The 17631-nt window shown below is 35.3% G+C and overlaps 1 long non-coding RNA gene and 1 pseudogene across 4 annotated transcripts in view; one reads left to right on the top strand and one right to left on the bottom strand.

Annotated features, from left to right (window-relative positions):
- Window positions 1-204: 204 nt before the first annotated feature.
- The window catches only part of LOC143663197 (uncharacterized), a 129126-nt gene continuing 111699 nt past the window's right edge, over window positions 205-17631 (bottom strand). For 3 of the 4 annotated variants that reach the window (XR_013165860.1, XR_013165858.1, XR_013165859.1), the window contains 2 exons: window positions 9859-9913; window positions 205-609 (listed from right to left, as the gene is read on the bottom strand). This is a non-coding gene — a long non-coding RNA (uncharacterized LOC143663197). The remainder of the gene's footprint in view (window positions 610-9858; window positions 9914-17631) is intronic. The other variant, XR_013165861.1, reaches the window with a different exon arrangement.
- Window positions 12707-16907, top strand: LOC143663733 (zinc finger protein 33B-like; annotated as a pseudogene).

The raw sequence follows: 17631 nt of genomic DNA, 5'->3' as shown, positions 1-17631 counted from the left end.
TCTTAAGTGTTCCTTACAGTGCTGTATCTGTCTTCAAGCTGCTTCTGATTACAAGGCAAATTCTGAGAGGGTGAGTCAGAGACAAGGGTGAACTAGGAAATAGTTCAGTCTTTCAGACCACTACCATTACAAAACATGTGGAGCAATTTATTATGTGGTGAGTTGTGGGAACACGGACTCAGGTAAAATAGAGATTTTCAGCAAATGACAACTTTATTACTTACACAGCACAAAGAGTCAGAAAAGAAGAGCAAAAAGTCTCATCACGGCCAGTCACCTAGGGTGGTCAACTGCTTGAGTCAGAGTCAATGGATGACATTCCACAAGCCCTATTTCTGTCAGAAATGAGGTACACCTGGGCTGAATGAGTTTTGAATTTTTAGACACCCCAGGGAGAGAGAACCCTACCACTGAACAAAAAGCACATATCAAACAGAGTTTATGCAGAGTTTCTGCCCTGGCAAGCAGTTAAGGCTTCTTGTTCCCAGTTTTTGGCTCAAGGTATGTTTAGGCCATTCCATATTTCAGCATCTTGCTTTTCCTCAGTTGAGATCTAACATCTTCCCTGGGCTACTTGCAGTTTCTTCAAAATGGAAACATACAAAAGACCTGCACACAAACAAGCAAGAAAGGAAAAGTGGGAGAGGGTAGGCAAGAGTTAAGAAACATCCATTGAGCATTTCCTTGACTTCCCTGACAGCTCACCCATTGGCCTATTGACTAGGTATAGCCTTCTACCTTGCATTCATTTCAAAATCAAAACTCACCTCCCATCTCAGATTTAAAGGTGGAGATGGTTTAGGCCTACAGGACTATGGTTCTCAACTATGTTGACAATAAAAGTTTGTGAATACAGCTGTTACAGCACAATCAAAGTGCTTTCATGATTCCTATACCTACCATTGTCCAAACAAGGTGATCAAGCCTGTCTGGAGCATTGAATGTATCCATGCCCATCAACACCCAACCCCCAGGAGCCAGACGAATAGGTCCCACAAGGATCTGTTGGTATATTTTGCAGTTAGTAAGCTTGCTGTTGGATTTCAGTCACCTCTTGTTCTACCTCCCATGAGGTATTAACCTACACATATTTCTCAGGTTCTCCTGAGAAATAGAACCAATAGGAGATATCTGTAATATGAGATTTATAAAAGTGTCTCATGCTACCATAGGGAGGAAAGAGTCCAAAATCTATAGGGCAGGCAGTAAGGCTGGCAACTCTGATGAAGGGTCTAGATGAACTCCACAGGAGAGGGTTATGGCTGGAGAAGGAGTGAAAATTCTCTTCTCCCTTAAAATCTCCAACTGATTGAGTCTAAACCCAACTGGATTCTCTCGTTTGTGGAAGACACACCCTTAGTTGATCACAGATGTAATCAGTCACAGATGCAATCAACTGACTGATGATTTAATAAATCAGCCTTCTAGTTTATCAACCAGCCATGAAATATCCTTGTAATAATGGTTAGGGCAGTGCGTGCCAGACCAGAAAACTGGGCACCATCACATAGCAAAGTTGACACCTGAACCCAACCATCTCAGTCCACTCCTTGTCAACTTGCAGCTATACACATCACCTTAAACCATATTAATCTCTAAGTGGAATACAATAACAAACATATATTTCACCTAACAATATTCAACTGTCCTATGTACAACCAGAAGTGTACTACATCTCTCCAGAATAGGGTGCAAGATCTTAGGTGATCTTCACTCTTAAACTTGCTAAACTATAACTTACAAATCTGATATATTATCATTTAAATACTTAAATTCTGTACCTTAAATATTATAACACTAACAATACAACTTATGTTATATGATAAGAAGAAAACAAGATATTTGCTTTATGTACTAAAACAAACATACTCATAACAAGACAAGGAGGAAATAGGCATACCATCACACAACATATAGCAGGAGGTGTTATCAATAGTAATATGCCTCCTTGTTGGGCTATGTGGAAACCAAAGGCAAGGCAATTTTCAAGCACTACTTTGACTACAAAGTCTAAGTACTTTTGCTGAGCCTGAAGGATTTGTTCTATGAACTCAGCAATATCAGCCAAGGTGGCTGTGGTAGATTAAAGACATACAGTTACCCCAGTTTGTACATAGGGGTTACTCTACTATCTTCGTGAACAGGGTGAGAGGTCCACTATGGAACACAGGCTGGGTCTTCACTCTGTTGGGGAGGGAGTAGGGGTGGAGCCAGTAAGGTGCCTCAGGCTCCTTCTACTATTTTCAAAGCTGTATTGTCTTGTTTTGGCACTCACTCAATTAGTGCAAACCTTTACATTTTTCTGGAGATTTGAGGATAAAGTTACCATGAGTTTGTTCAAAGATTCTGTGAGAGAATGGAATTCTGGAGCATCTTATGCTGCCATCATGTTGATCAGCAGCCCAATACCATTATACTTAAATGAAACTAAAACATTTCTTTAAATGACAGGGCTTGATAAATTCCTACCTTAAGCTAGGCATACTCACAAACTCACTGGCAATAAGTTTTCTATGGAGCAGTGGATTGGAAAGGGTAGCATATTTATCTTGAGTGCAAAGAATTAAAATGTATGTTAATGATGAATGCATTTATTTCCATTGACCACATTTGACCATTAGATTTTCTATCAGTTATAACAAATAACAATGATACAATACAATTGTATTGTTTGTCTAAGATATTTGTGCTCCAAATCTTTTAAATTATATGCAGTGTTTGAGAACTAGGAAACAACTTTTCAATATTCTTAGTCATCTTAACTATAGAAATCAAAATCATAATGCGTTAAACAATAGTCCCCTAGACGAATGAGAGATGGAAGACAAAACTTCATTTTAATTCTCACAATGATGGAAGCCTGAATAAGAAAATACTCCTGACTATTAAATCATTAAAACAATGTGCATAGAACTCTTCCAACAAGAAAATAACACATTACTATGCTATGCAGAATAACAGTATTTTCCCTAAAATCCCTATTTTACTACATATATGTGTAAATCTATATTATAAAAGTAATACATCATTTCTATATGTGATCTTTGTAAGGAATTACAAATTAGTGAGGATTCCTCAAAACATTTTGCTGATTTCTCATCTGATGTTCTAATGAGACCAGCAGGGCTGGAATCCTGTAAGAATACACATTCATTTCATAATGAAATGAACAGGGGTCTTTTTACATATTAAGGATATCAAAGTTTGGTTGGCATGTTGAAAATATCTTGCCACATTGTACTTCACAACATAATTCTGTTTTTGGCATTTTTGATATAAATTCATTAAATGTAAGTAGTCAAAACCTCTAGTAATTTCCTTTTATCTTCCTGCCTTTGCCCTAATTATAAAATAATATTTTTGCTCACTTTAACATTCAGTTATCTAAAATCTCTAGGTACATGAAAAGATCTCACCATCATATGAGACTTTTATTAAGTTTGAAAGAAGTCTTTGTACCTAAAATTGAATATTTATGATTATCTCTAGTATAATTAATATGAAGTCATTAGTTTTAAAAGACTTCTCCTGGACAGTTACACTGAGCAAAAATTTATATGCATATAGACAAAAAAAGTTCATGTGTTCTTTGACAATAACTCATATCTTCATATATTTAAATAACTCATATCTTTAATATATTACGTTTCCTTGATCTTTTCACATGTATGATGTTAGGTGTTTTAGTTTCCTGGCTACTAAAACAAATACCATACAATGAGTCAGTGTAAATATTGGGAATTTATTGACTCTAGGTTTCAGAATCCAGAAGGCTTTCTTTCTCCCTTAGCTGGTATCTTCTGGCTGGCCAGCAATATTTGGAATTCATCGGATTTTGTGTCACATGGAAATACACATGACAGCATCTTCTCCTTTCTCTTTAGGTTCTATTGACTTCCACCTTCGGGCTGATCTCTGTGCCTTTTCTCTGTGTCCAATCTCCTTTGCTTATAAGGACTTCAGCCATGTTGGATTGAGGCCCACCCTCATTTGGTTTGGGCACATTAACTAATAACACCTACAACGGTCCTCTTTAAAAATAGGTTCACATACACAGGACCTGAATTTGGGACCTGAATACTATTTTTTAGGGGGACATAATTCGATACCTAACAGTAAGTAATTATATTTCATTAAATATTTCTATTTACATATTTAATGTATGTTATTTTTCAAATACTTCAAATATCTGGCAAAGCAGACTTACAAATGTACAAGTAAAAATCTTTCTAAGCTCTTAAGCAGCTTTTGCAAATCCAAAGAAATCACACATATTTTCATATTTTCTAGAAATATTTCTGTGAGTCTACTTGTTTAAATATAGACTAATTTTATTATTTTTGATATGACAAATTTATAACTGCATGTAGTTGAATCTATCATTTTTCCATCATGATTTCATCTATTGATTTTAAGCTGAAATAAAAATCATCTATCATCCAGAGATATAAAAGTATTTAATAACTTTTAATGTATTTCTTCTGTTCTATTTCTTTAAACTTTGAGTGCTGGGAGTGTTAGAATCTAATTTATTGCCCATCTTAAGCAATCAAACAGTACAGGAGGACCTATATATATACATTTTGAGTTTCCTCCTGCCTTGGTGGCAATTCAAATTTATACATCTAGTTTATACTTCTATGATATGTGTTTTCCATAAGCTGTTCAACTCTTTTGTCTAACAAGGAAAATTTTCAGTTAACAGCATTGTTTTCCTCTTTTAGATTAACTCTCTTATTTTTCTCATAGGAACCAATGGAATAGAGAAAAATGATTCACGTAATGCAGTTTTTCATATAAGAAAAAACTTTCAGAAAAATACAATATATCAAACCTATTAAGCCCAAATTATTTTTATATCCTCTCCTCTATTACAATTTACAATATGTTACTGAAAACAAAATGTTTACTTTCTTTTTAAAGTATTAGGTGGGGATAAAAGTCAGTATTTCTCAACAGCCAGTTAGCCATAGACTTGGAAATCAAAATGGATGCCATTTGTACTATTGAAGTAGAGTCCTGGATCACACTTCCATGCCAGGTACTAATTCCTTAGTTATTATGGGGAAGGGGGTAGTGTAGAGGGCTCAAAGAGAGTGCAGTACTCAAAGGGAGCACCCAGGGTCTCAGTGTACAGGGACAGTGTTCAGGTATTTGGAAGCTTGGGGATCTTAGTATTTCCTAAACTGTATGAAAGTATTTCAACAGTCAGCAGCCAGTGCATCTTTACCAGTGAATTTTTGCTGAATATCAGTCTGATGCTTTGGACATGGAGTTGATTAATAAATACATGATAACTTTTTCAATAAATTCCCTTCCAAATTTTCAGTTGGGATTTATGGCCCCTTTCAATTTTAAGACCTATGCCTCAATATTTCAGACTAATTACTGGGAAGTGTGGATGGATTATGTGATGAAGACCAAAGGCCAGAAAGAACTGCTTAGGACTTCCATAGAAGTTTTACCAGTCAGTCAAAAGCAAATTCTGGTCTCCTCCCACCTCACCAAATACAAAGAGCCAAGAATATGAAGGAGGGAGCTAAATAAAGAATATAAATAAGAGTTTGGTAGACCTGAAGTTCCTGAATAGTGTTCTGTCCCAGATTTACTACAGACCCCAGAAATAATATGCAAGCCAGAGCAAGAGTGAAAGGGAGAAAACTCAAAAAGGGTGGAGTAACCTAGGATCACAGTCTTGTTTTGCCAAATACCATTTGTCAGATAAATCATTTCTACTTTTGAGTAGAACAGCAAGTAAGAGTTGAGAAAAAAGAGACTGATCCTTTTGAGAAATAAAGTAAAAGATCCCTGTACTCTGGAGGGGATTAGAAAACATCAATATGAGTAATATTTTGCATTCTTAGGTAAAATAATAGAGCTGGTGTAAAATGACATGGCATTCTCAACTCTGTATCAAGTACCTTGAGCTCATTACATTTGAATTATTACTAGTTCTCACTTATTTACCAAAAAATTTAGAGTAGCCACTGTTTCAGTGTGGGATAGTAAAAAAATTCGTATTGATGTTACCTATATGCTCAATATGGTATAATTCACACTATTTGACATTCAATCAAAAATCACCGAGAATGCAAAGAAGTAAGAAAATACTTAAGATTTAATCAATCAAAACCGACACAGAAGATTAAGATTTAATCAATCAAAACCGACACAGAAGATTAAGATTTAATCAATCAAAACCGACACAGAAATAACACAAATGATAGAACTAGTTACAATTACACTAAAACACTTACTAAAATTGCATTCTTTATGCTCAAGAAGCTAGAGGGAAGATTGCATATGTTCAGTAAAGGCCCAGAAGATATTTCAGAAACACCCAATTCAAACATCTGGAGATGAAAACAATAATGTTTGAGATTAAAAACACTGTGGACATGATTAATGACAAATTCAGATATTACAGAATATTACATGGCAATAAAAACTAATTTTTTTCCAAATTTGAAGCTAAATAAAAAACCACAGTTGTAAGAAATTCAACAAACCCAAGCATAAGGCATAAAGTAAACTATACTAAGGCACAGCATAATCAAAATGATTAAACCCAGTGATAAAGAGAAAATCCTAAAAGAGGACAGAGGAGGAACAATGCATTACATTGTAGAGGAACAAAATAAGAATAACAACATACTTCTTGTTAGAATCCTAGCAGTTGGAAAACAGGGAGGCAACATCTTTAAAGTAATGAAAGAAAATCCTATCATTTTAGAATTCTATAACCAGCAAAAATATTTTGTAAAAATGAAGGTGAAATAAAACCTTTTTCAGATCATAAAAGCTAAGAGTTTCACATTTGCACTACAGGAAATATTAAAGGAACTCCTGGATGAAAATAAAACCAAAAGAAAATTTGGATCTAAATAGTCCTGCATCTATTAAAGAAATTAAATTTGCAGTGAAAAACCTTCCCAAAAAGAAAATTCAAGGTCTACATGACCATTTACCAAACAATTAAGGAAGAAATAATGCCAACCCTATAGAGACGCTTCAGAAATTAGAAGATGTAATCTCATCCAATTAATTCTATGATACTAGCATTACTCTAATATCAAAACCAGGAAATGACACTGCAAGGAAAAAAAACTACAGCCCAATAGTTCTCATGAACATCAATGCAAAATTTCATGATAAATTTTATCAAATTAAACCAAAAACACATAAAAATATTAAATATCATGATGAAGTGGGGTTTATTCTAAGAATGCAATAACCGAAATTAATCAGTTATGTGAAATTGAATATTTGAAAATCAGTCAATGTAATTCATTGTATTAACAGAGGAAAAAAGAAAAACTCATATAATCACCGCAGTGGTTTCATTTCACCAAAAGTAACATCTGTTACTTATTTTAAACAGATGAAACAAAACCATTAGCAAATTAGCCATATAAAAAAAGATTCTCTACCTGAAAAAGGGTGTCAGTTAGAAACTGTTGTGTACCCCAGAAAAGCCAAGATCTTTAATCTTCATTCAATATCGTTGGGTGGGATCTTTTTTAATGTTTTCGTGGAGCTGTGAAGTAGTGGGCAGTAGCTTTTGATTAGATGGGTTCCAGGAGATGTGTCTCCACCCATTCAAGGTGGGGTTGCTTACTGGAACGCTTTAAGAGGGAAACAGCTCAAAACCAACAGAGCCCACACAGCCAGAGATCTTTGGAAATGCAAAAGGAAAATACCCCCAGGGAAGTCTTTTGAAATGAGAGAAAGCTCGCAGATGTCACCATGTGCCTTTCTGGCTGACAGAGGTGTTCTGGACCCATCAGCATCTCTTGAATTAAGGTATCTTTCCCTGGATCCTTAGTTTGGACCTTTCGAGGCCTTAGAATTGTAAGCTGGCAACTTAATGAATTGCACTTTTTAAAAGTCATTCCATTTCTGATATGTTGCGTTCTGGCAGCTTTTATGAATTAAAACAAAGGGCATCTCAGAAAAATCTATCCTGACATCACACCTGATGGTAAATGATGGAATGCCTTATGCTTAGGATCAGGATTCCACCCTCATCATTCTATCTCACATTGTACTGGAGGTTCTACCCAAGGAAATAATGCAGAAATCTGATGAAATTTAGATGAAAGCTACTAGAAGTAATAAGGGAGTTTAGCAAGGTTGTCAGATTCAAACTCAACGTATGAAAATAAATTGTATTTCTATAAACCAGCTATGAATATTTGGAAATTAAGAAAACAATGCCACTTACAATAATATGAAATACGTAGGGGTAAGTCTGAGAAAAGATGCTCAAGTCTATACACTAAGTACTGGTAAATAAATACTGACAAAATCCAAGAGGATCCAATAAATAGAAAAAGATATGTTCATGTAGTAATAGACTTCATTTTGTTGACTTTTTTCATTTATAAATTTATCTACAGATTCAGTTTAATCTATATAGAAATCATCATCAGGCTATTTTTTGTAGAAATAGAAATTTCTAAAATTTCTATGACAGGTGACAGGATAGACAAATTTCAGTATATCCATGCACTGAAATACTACACAGCAATAAAAACATGAACAAACTATTGATACATGCAAAAGCATGGATGAATCTCAAAATACTTATTCTGAATGAAAGAAGTTAGATGAAAGAGAATACACTATAGAAATGCATAAAAATCTAGGAAAATGCACACTAAAATAGAGTGAAATATCATTGTTGTCTGCTTGGGTGAGGGAGGTGGGCAGGGATTAGCACGTGGGAGCAATTACAAAAATCATAGGCAGACTTTTGGGGTAGTAGATATGTTCATATCTTGATTGTGGTGGTCATTTCATAGATGTATTTGCATATCAAAACATCTAATTTGTATACTTCAGAATCTTCATTTTACTATGTTTTAATTATACTGTAATAAAGCTGTACGAAAGTAAGAAAGGAATAGTGTGCAATAAATATATGTTATGAATGAATCATAGCCCCAGCAAAGACATAGTCAAGTCCTGCCCCGGGTCCTGTGGCTGTGCATTCATTTGTAATTGGGATCATCAAAGATTCCATTAAGATGAAGCAAAACTGAATTAGATTGCCTTGTGGATGAGGCTGAGAGATTGATTTATGGACTGCCAGCAAGCCAGTACCACAATGCCACAAACCTTGGACAAAGAATGGCCTACCAGTACCTTGATTTTGGGATTTCTATCCTTTGAAAATGGGAGGCAGTAAATTCCTGTTGTTTAAGCATGGTGTTATAGAAGCTTTGGCAAACTAAGACATCATATAGCAAGATAATTCATAATATGAAATCTGACTTTTCAAAAATTAGGGACATTTGCTTGAAAATACTTTTTAAATGGAATATAAATATAAATATCCAAATCCAAAAATAACCTCCATGATAAGGGTCATATCAAAGAAGGGTCATCTCATAGTCATCTTACAGATTTATTACCTAATGCCATGCCTGGCGCACAGTATTTGTTCAATAAATGTTGGTAAACTGAATAAGTTCACCATTTCATTTATAGCTGAGGAGATACTTTAGAAAGAAGCACACTTTAGATTGACTAGCTTGTGATAGTTTAAATACTTCAGAGTCCTTAGAAGAAATAAGTAACATCTCTCCTCTCTTTGTTTGTTTTTCTTGACTTTTTTTAATTGCATAGTATAACATATAGACAAAACAAAAAAATTTTAAAAAGCAATAGTTTTCAAGGCACACTTCAACAAGTGGTTACAGGACAAATCCCTCTGTTTTTGATTTAAAGAACTTTGTGTTTAAGGAATACAAAATGTATTAAATATGCAAATTATTTTCCCATTTTGCAGGAAAATGTGTAAGAATTAACTTATTGGAGTCAAGTTCTGTTAAACATTGTAATTAAATTACATACCTTCTTTTATTCTTGTGTGTGTAGAAGATAAAACTGTCAATCTTTTTCTTTCTCCCTGAAATAAAGTACATGAAAGAGGCCTAAAGTCAAAGGCCCAAGCCTTCTCATTATAACATCTATCGGTTCTGTCTCTATTCACTGGTTTAAGCTCAAATTATACCATTTCTACTGAAATAGAGTTATTTAAAGTTTTGAGCATATGTCTTGTACATTGTCTCAATTTGCCAAATAAATTAGATTAAAGACAATATAAAATGTGTGAGGCTAGAATTTTTCAAATTGCTAGAGCTGACTTTAAGACACAAGTCTTCACAGAACATTTTTATTTAGAAAGCATCAACAGCCTTGGATGTCTGTGGATCCAAAGCATTGCCTTTATTAACTTTTCAAAAGAAATGTTTTGTATACAAACAGATACTACATTTGAAGCAATTCTAATTTCTTCAGATAAAATGGGAGTTTAAACTTTCAGGAAAAACGTGTGTCTTTCTTCAATTAGGTTAATATTCTTAAGGGACGAGGTAGTGAAATATTATAACATTTTTGTAAGTGTATTTTCGTTACAAAGTAGAATTTGCTTTCCTGCCCAAGTTAAACTTACTGAGCTGTTTCCTTGTCATACCTTTAAACTGAAGCTGTGTGTCTTTGATGAACATATTGCTTACAGGTTTAAAAAGAACCATCAACTTGTTCTTTTACATATGATGAGAACAAAATGTTTCAAATCCCTTAAATCACTTCAAAAATTGGTAGAACAAATGGTACGTCAGAGCCTAGTCACAGCCTGCCACTTGTTTGAGATTTTAACCAGTCCTTACAGCTTTTTGAGAGAAAACAAGGGCTTCCAGCTGCTTTTCCTACAGCTAGAGTGTTTGCTGGGACTGAGAGAGAACAAAACCAATAGTTTCTATACCAGGTAGTAGGAAACTGTTGTAAAAGCCCCATAACTCCATATTTTTAGGGACCTGGTTTTCCATAAGTTTTTTGGGTTGTTTGTATTTTCCCTCTAGACAAGGTAGCAATGTAGTAAAAATCAAAGCAGATTAGAAGTCCGGGGTTTCCCAATGTAAGAGCTACATTTAGTCACATTTCATTGCCACTTGATTGTTCCAGGCGTATTTGGCTGTCCTTAAAACCTTTTTCCATGTTTGTAAAAAATAAAATATGTAAAGAGCCTATTTCTAAGTAAAAGAAGAGACAAGTTAGCAAGCAAACTATTTATTTTCCCTAGTCAGCATCTTAACAGTTTTTTTTTTTACCTGCAGTGTGTGACCGTCACAGCAAGCAGAGTGAAATTTGGAAATTCCAAATCAGTTCCCCCTCAGCATGGCCTGAGAGGTTCCCTACAATTTGAGCTCTACCTCCCTTTCTGCCTTTGGTTTCTTGCATCTCCCCATTCTATGCCCTTTCTTTCCCTTCCCCAAATATACCATGATCTTTCCCTCCTCAGGACTTTCTTGACAATTATAACTAAACTTGCATCTCCCTGGCTGCTCTCTTATTATCCATTGTTCTGCTCCTTATATCACTGGTCACTGTTAATATTTAGGTATTTTTTTTTTTCTTTCTTCTTTCTTCCTTTTTTGGCATGGGCAGGCACCGGGAGTTGAACCCTGGTCTCCAGCATGGCAGGCGAGAATTCTGTCGCTGAACCACCATTGCACTACCCTAATATTTAGGTATTTCTAATTTACATTTTTACTGTATATCCCTCCCAATAGACTATAATAAGCACCATCAAGGCAGAAGGGACATTTATTTGTCTTTATTCTGAAGAGTCAGTTCATGTACCAGTGACTGGCCAGAGTCGGTACTTAATAAACATTTGTTAAATGACTGAATTGATTATTTTTTTCCCTTTTTTTAAGCAGAAAATATAATGCTTCTTTTTTTTTTACTTTGTAAGCTGTATGGCGGTGTCATATTTCATTATTTTTTCCATGTGAATATCCCATTATTGCAGCACCATCCATTGAATTTTTGTTTGCTGTTTCTGCTTATTTGTTTGTTTGTTTTGGGGAAGCACATGGTCTGGGAATCGAACCCAGGTCTCCACATGGTAGGCAAGAATTCTACCACTGAACTACCCTTGCACCCCCCACGGGATACTTTCTCTAACTTACTACAATGTACTTCAAACAGAAAAATTTCACTATCAATGTTTAGCTTGTGCATCCAGCAATTTGTCAATCATTTAATTTATTTCAGAATTTGATGTGAAAGCATGAATTGCTGGCTTTAACACAGTGGATAGTTAACTCAGAACTTTTATTTAACCATTCACTGGGAACCAGAATTTCAACAAATTTAGAATAGTAGTGTTCAATAATAATAATGTATGAAAAGAGGCTGCCAGACAGTAGATGCTCAAGAAATTCTTTTTCTTTCACATGCTCTCTCTTCACCTGCAGATTAAGAATATCCATGGGTATTTAGATATTTTTCAGAACCCTAACCTCCCCTAATGTAAAACAGTGTTATTCATTCTTGGTGAGGAGAGCCCTGTTTTTGACTCAATATTTATTGAATTCCCCTCAGTGGCTTCAGGCTATCTCTGTGATTTGAAGATCTGAATTTGCTGACTTTAAAGCAGTGGATCACTAGTTTGTGGCCCTTTGTACTTGTGGTGTTGAACTGGTATTTCTCAAATTATCCACAGTGGAAGTCAATGTATATCAGGCTTTCAAACTAAGTTTAAAAACTTGCAATAATTTCTCTCGTTTGAATACTTACATGGATTGAATGGTGTATATATTCAAATCCTAATTCCTGGTCCTCTGAATGTGGCCTTATTTGGAAACACGTCTCTGAAGATGTTACTAGCCAAGATAAGGCCAAAATAGATAGGATGGGTCCTAATCTGACAGAACTGGTATATTTATAAGAGGAGATTGGACACAAACAGACAAAAAAGACATCCATGTGACAGAGGCAGAGGCTGCCACATATTTCTGATAAACCACTTCAAGAATTCTACAGACTTCAGAGGAAGCATGCCCTGTTGATGCCATGGTTTCAGACATCTGGCCTCTGGAACTGTGAGACAGTAAATTTGTGTTGTTTTAAGCCACTCAGTTTGTGGTACTTCTGCTATGGTTAACTTGAGTTAACCCTAGAAAATTTAGACAATTTAGAGTTTGTCCTAGAAAATTAGATAAGCAGTATTCTCATCTCCATTTCAAATTGAAAAAAAAATCACATAAAGTTTCCTTTTGTACAAGATTTGTGGGTTTGAACAGATGACATCTAAGTTCTTTCTGGATTCAGGAGTCTAAAAAGAAATTAGTGGACAATGAAACAGCACTGATCAGATGAAAAATAAAGGCCTCTCCATGATAGTTCGAGATAAATGTAGATCTTTCACTAATTACTACACCAGAGTACCCTAGAGATAGCCAAGTCCAGAAAACCTCATTTACAAATCAATGGAAAAATGAAGAAAAATTGTTCAGACTCCTGCTGGGAGGACACATGAATATAAAATAATGAAAAAATGATATATACATTTAGATATGGATATTTATACAGTTATAGCTACAAAAATAAATGTTTTGAGTGTTATTTCCTTTAAAGAAAAATAATCTTTAAAATATAGCCATTTTTGCTAATGATGCTATTACTGCTTAAAAGCTTTTTTGAAAACTTTCCATTGGAATTGCTTTCAGAATCAAGTTAAGAACAAAGGAAAGAAACCAGAGACATTACTTATATTTTTTACTGCAAATGTTATTGTTTAAAGTGGCCATCTAACTTATTTACCCTATGGCTTTTGGATTATTCCTGGAGTAAAATTTATCCTAAATAAAAGATTTGCTATGTGTAGTGTTATTTATTCATCCAACCAACCATCTTTCATTTAATAAATTTGTGGGAAATCTATGAAAAATATTATGCTCCAGGACTGGAAACAATTTCAAAATAGAAATTTCTTTTTGGTAATGTATACAAACTACCATAGCTTTGTACCAATTTGGAGTCACGGTATCTATACTGTTTGTTGAAACTGGGTCTCCTTGCCTCCTTTTACCTTATTCATTCTTCACATTCAATGTGTTATGATCAAATACAACCTGTATAAGAACCATCTCACCATGCCATTTCCAGTACCTTAGGCCAATCCATCATCCTGTGTTGCTTATACATTGCAGGGCCTCCTATCTATTCTCCCTATTTCCATTCTTGATTCACCCCAAAATATCTATTTTCTATATAGGGGCTAGGTTTGTTGCCACCCTCATCAATCTCTAGCCTCTACTTTTGCTATACTTTATATGACAAATCACTATCAGAAATTATATTAAATATTTGTCTGTTTGATTTTTATTTCCCTATCCAACTGAATGCTAGTGTCACAAAGGAAAGGGATGTGTTGTGCTCCCCACTCTTATCTCCATTGCAGAAATAAGCGCCTGACACACAATAGGAAGTTATCTCAGTTTGCTAGGGTTGCTGTAACAATGTACCACAAACTGGGATGCTTAAAACAACAGAATCATACTCTTCCACAATGCTTTGGGCCAGAAGTCAGAATTCTAAGTGTTGGAAGGGCCAGCTTTGCCTCTTCCTATCTTCTGGCAGTTGCCTGCAATCATTGGGGTTCATTGGTTTGCTGCAATGTAACTGCTATCTCTGCCTCCGTGTTCACATGGCCTTCTTGCTCTCCAGAGACCTACTGCTCGTGTGGTATTCTCCACTCATGTGTCTCTTCTCCCCTTCTGATAAAGACATCAGTTTAAGGGCCCATACTACTCCACAATGACCTCATTTGGATTTAACTAATTCCATTTACAATGACCCTGTTTCCGTACAGCATCACATTCACAGGTACCAGCACTTAGGACTTCAACATATCTTTTGGGGGAGATTCAATTTAACCCATCACTGAAGCCAATAAATGTTTTTTTTAATGAATGATTTTGTAGAAATATCTAAAAGAAGTGAGCCAGGACTTGACTGTTTCCATGTGACTATGTTAATTCATGTATGTGAACCCATGCCCTCTGTCACACTGAGAAATATCTGTCACAGGTCTTTAATGGTAATACAGTAGCCTGTGATTTCAGCTTCTGAAAGTAGTGGAAGTGTGAGAATATTTTGCATGGGTATTTCTGAATTGGGATCCCCCAACTGATCCTGAATTAAACATCTATTAGTGGCAATTACCATTAATTTAATTTTTTCTCAGTAATTATAATTTAAAAAAAAAACAAAATTATATAGTGAGCTCAAATTTGCTTTTTCAGACCAAGACAAAATGGTTTTTTAAGAACACAGATTTTAGGTCCTTGGTCCCCAGACAACTTTCTCAAAAGAAGAGCCAAAAAGAGATTTCATCAGTAGCAAATCTCAAAGCCATAGCTCAGGCATCAGTGTCATTCAAAGATGTTGGACTTTGAATGTGAACTTTGAGGGCCCTGTTCAGAAGGCGCTCTACAGGGAGGCGACGTTGGAAAACTACTGCCACCTCATCTCTGCGGGTTTTCATATGACTAAGCCTGCTATGATCCACAAATTGGAACAAGGAGAAGAGTTATGGAAAACAGAGACAATTTTTCCAAGTCAGAGCTACATGGCACCAATGTACGAGAATTTTGGCTGCCCACATTCTCTTCCACATTTGATGCTATCAATATTCCAAAAGGACAAGCTAGGGAAACTGAAGACATTTTAGTGAAATTCAAAGAACACCCCGACAAGCACTCTAGGTCAATTGCATTCATCAACCACAAAAAAACCAATGAAGGAGAGAAGTAATGTTTATGGGAAAAATACTCACTGCAGGCAAAAATTGTATTATTTCAAAAAGAACACTATGTGAAGACAAATCCTATGGAAAGGTTTTGAAAAAATATTTCAGACTTAGTCATTAGAAATGTAAGCCCTGTAAGAGAGAAGTTGGGTGAGAGTGATGGATGGGAGAAATCACTACTCAACACCAAACATGAGAAAAGTCATCCTGCGATGAAACTCTGTAAACAGATAGGGGTCTCAGTAGTAAACAGGCACTCAATCAACATCAGAAGGTTCAAAGTCCAGAGCAATCATTTCAGCATAATGAATATGAAAAATCCTTTCCTATAAAAAGAATTTGTTACTTAGGCGCATTGAAGCTCACAGAAGAGAAAGACCCTTAGAATACAATAAAGATGGCATAGCCTTCATCCAAAAGACAAATCTCCATGTCCATCCACAAACTTATGGAAAAGAAGTCCTATGCATAAAGCAAATATGGAAATTCTTCTACAAGAAGTCCATTTTTATTATGTGTCAGTAATCTTAAACAAAAAAGAAACCTTTTCTGTGCCCTCACTGTGGAAATGGCTTTAAAATTAAGTCACACCTCATTGAACATCCGCAAATGACATATGTTTACAATCAGTGTGATAAGGCCTTCCATCAAAAGTCAGCCCCCACGCTTCATGAGAAAACACATAGAGAGGGGAAAGCCTATATTTGTACTGATTGTGGGAAATCCTTCCACCAGAAGGCGAACCTCCCTAGACATTACAAAATACATACAGGGGAGAAAGTCTAGGAATATACTCAATGTCGGAGTGCCTTTAGAAAGAAATCATACCTCACTGATCATCAGACAACTCACAGAGGAGAGAAACCACATCATTGTAACAAATATGGGAAGACATTAATTCAGAAGACAACTCTCACTGCACATCAGAGAACACACAGACAGGAGAGAAACCTTATATTTGTAATGAATGTGGAAAATCATTCTGCCAAAAGACAACCCTCCCTCTACATCAGAGAATTTGCACAGGGGAAAAACCCTATATTTGTAATAAATGCAGGAAATCTTTCCACCAGAAGGCAACCCTCGCCATTCATCAGAGAATACACACAGGAGTGAAATCCAATGGATGTGCTCCATGTAGGTAAACCTTTAGTAGGAAATCAAACTCATTCACCATCAGAAAACTCACACAGCAGAGAAACCATATGAATGTAAAGAATATGGGAAGTTCTTCAGCTGTAAGTCACATCCCACTGTCCATCAGAAAACTCACAAAGGAGAAACCACGATAATTCAGTAAATGACCATGACATTTTTGTAAAACCTTTTTGTCATGTACATGACAAATTGTACACGTATCGTGTACAATCCTGTACATGATATGGTTTGCAAGTGTAACAATATTCATGAGTTCACAATACTATATCACATATTTACCTACTGTTTTCTGGTTTATAATACATCTTTAAACATGCAAAAATTGACAAAAGTTATTGAAAACACAAGCCCCAATTTTTATTAGATTCAGGAGAAAAACTTCCTTTGCCAAATTACTATAAAAGTTTAAAATGATATGTTTTCAACTTTATTCCATATCTGGCAAAATAATAATTAACTGTTGGGCAACAACAGATTCATGGACCACACTGAGCAGCAATGCTTGAAAAGAAAGGAAGTCTGAGCTGCATTTCTCATTGGAGTGTGGCATAAAAATTACTTGTTACTCCTCAAAGTTAACCACAGTTCTGACTTAAAACATTATAAAATAGTCATTTGCATATTATAAAGCATTATATAAATTGGACTTTGTATCTTATATTCTTTCACAAATGTCTTATCGCCATCAAAAAAAAAAAAGAAAGAACACAGATTTGATGACTATTTAATCTGAAGGATAAGCACTATAACTGGTTTGTATTCTTTCAAAATGTCAAGGTTATTAAAGATAAAAAAGAAAGAGAAAAGACTGAACAACCATCCTGTGGTAAAAGAGACTAAGGAGACATGACAACTAAATGTAATAT

Source organism: Tamandua tetradactyla, chromosome 19, assembly GCF_023851605.1.
Source record: "Tamandua tetradactyla isolate mTamTet1 chromosome 19, mTamTet1.pri, whole genome shotgun sequence".
Taxonomy (NCBI): Eukaryota; Metazoa; Chordata; class Mammalia; order Pilosa; family Myrmecophagidae; genus Tamandua; species Tamandua tetradactyla.
The sequence above is the reverse complement of the archived record's forward strand: the minus strand, read 5'-3'. Positions and strand labels throughout refer to the sequence as shown.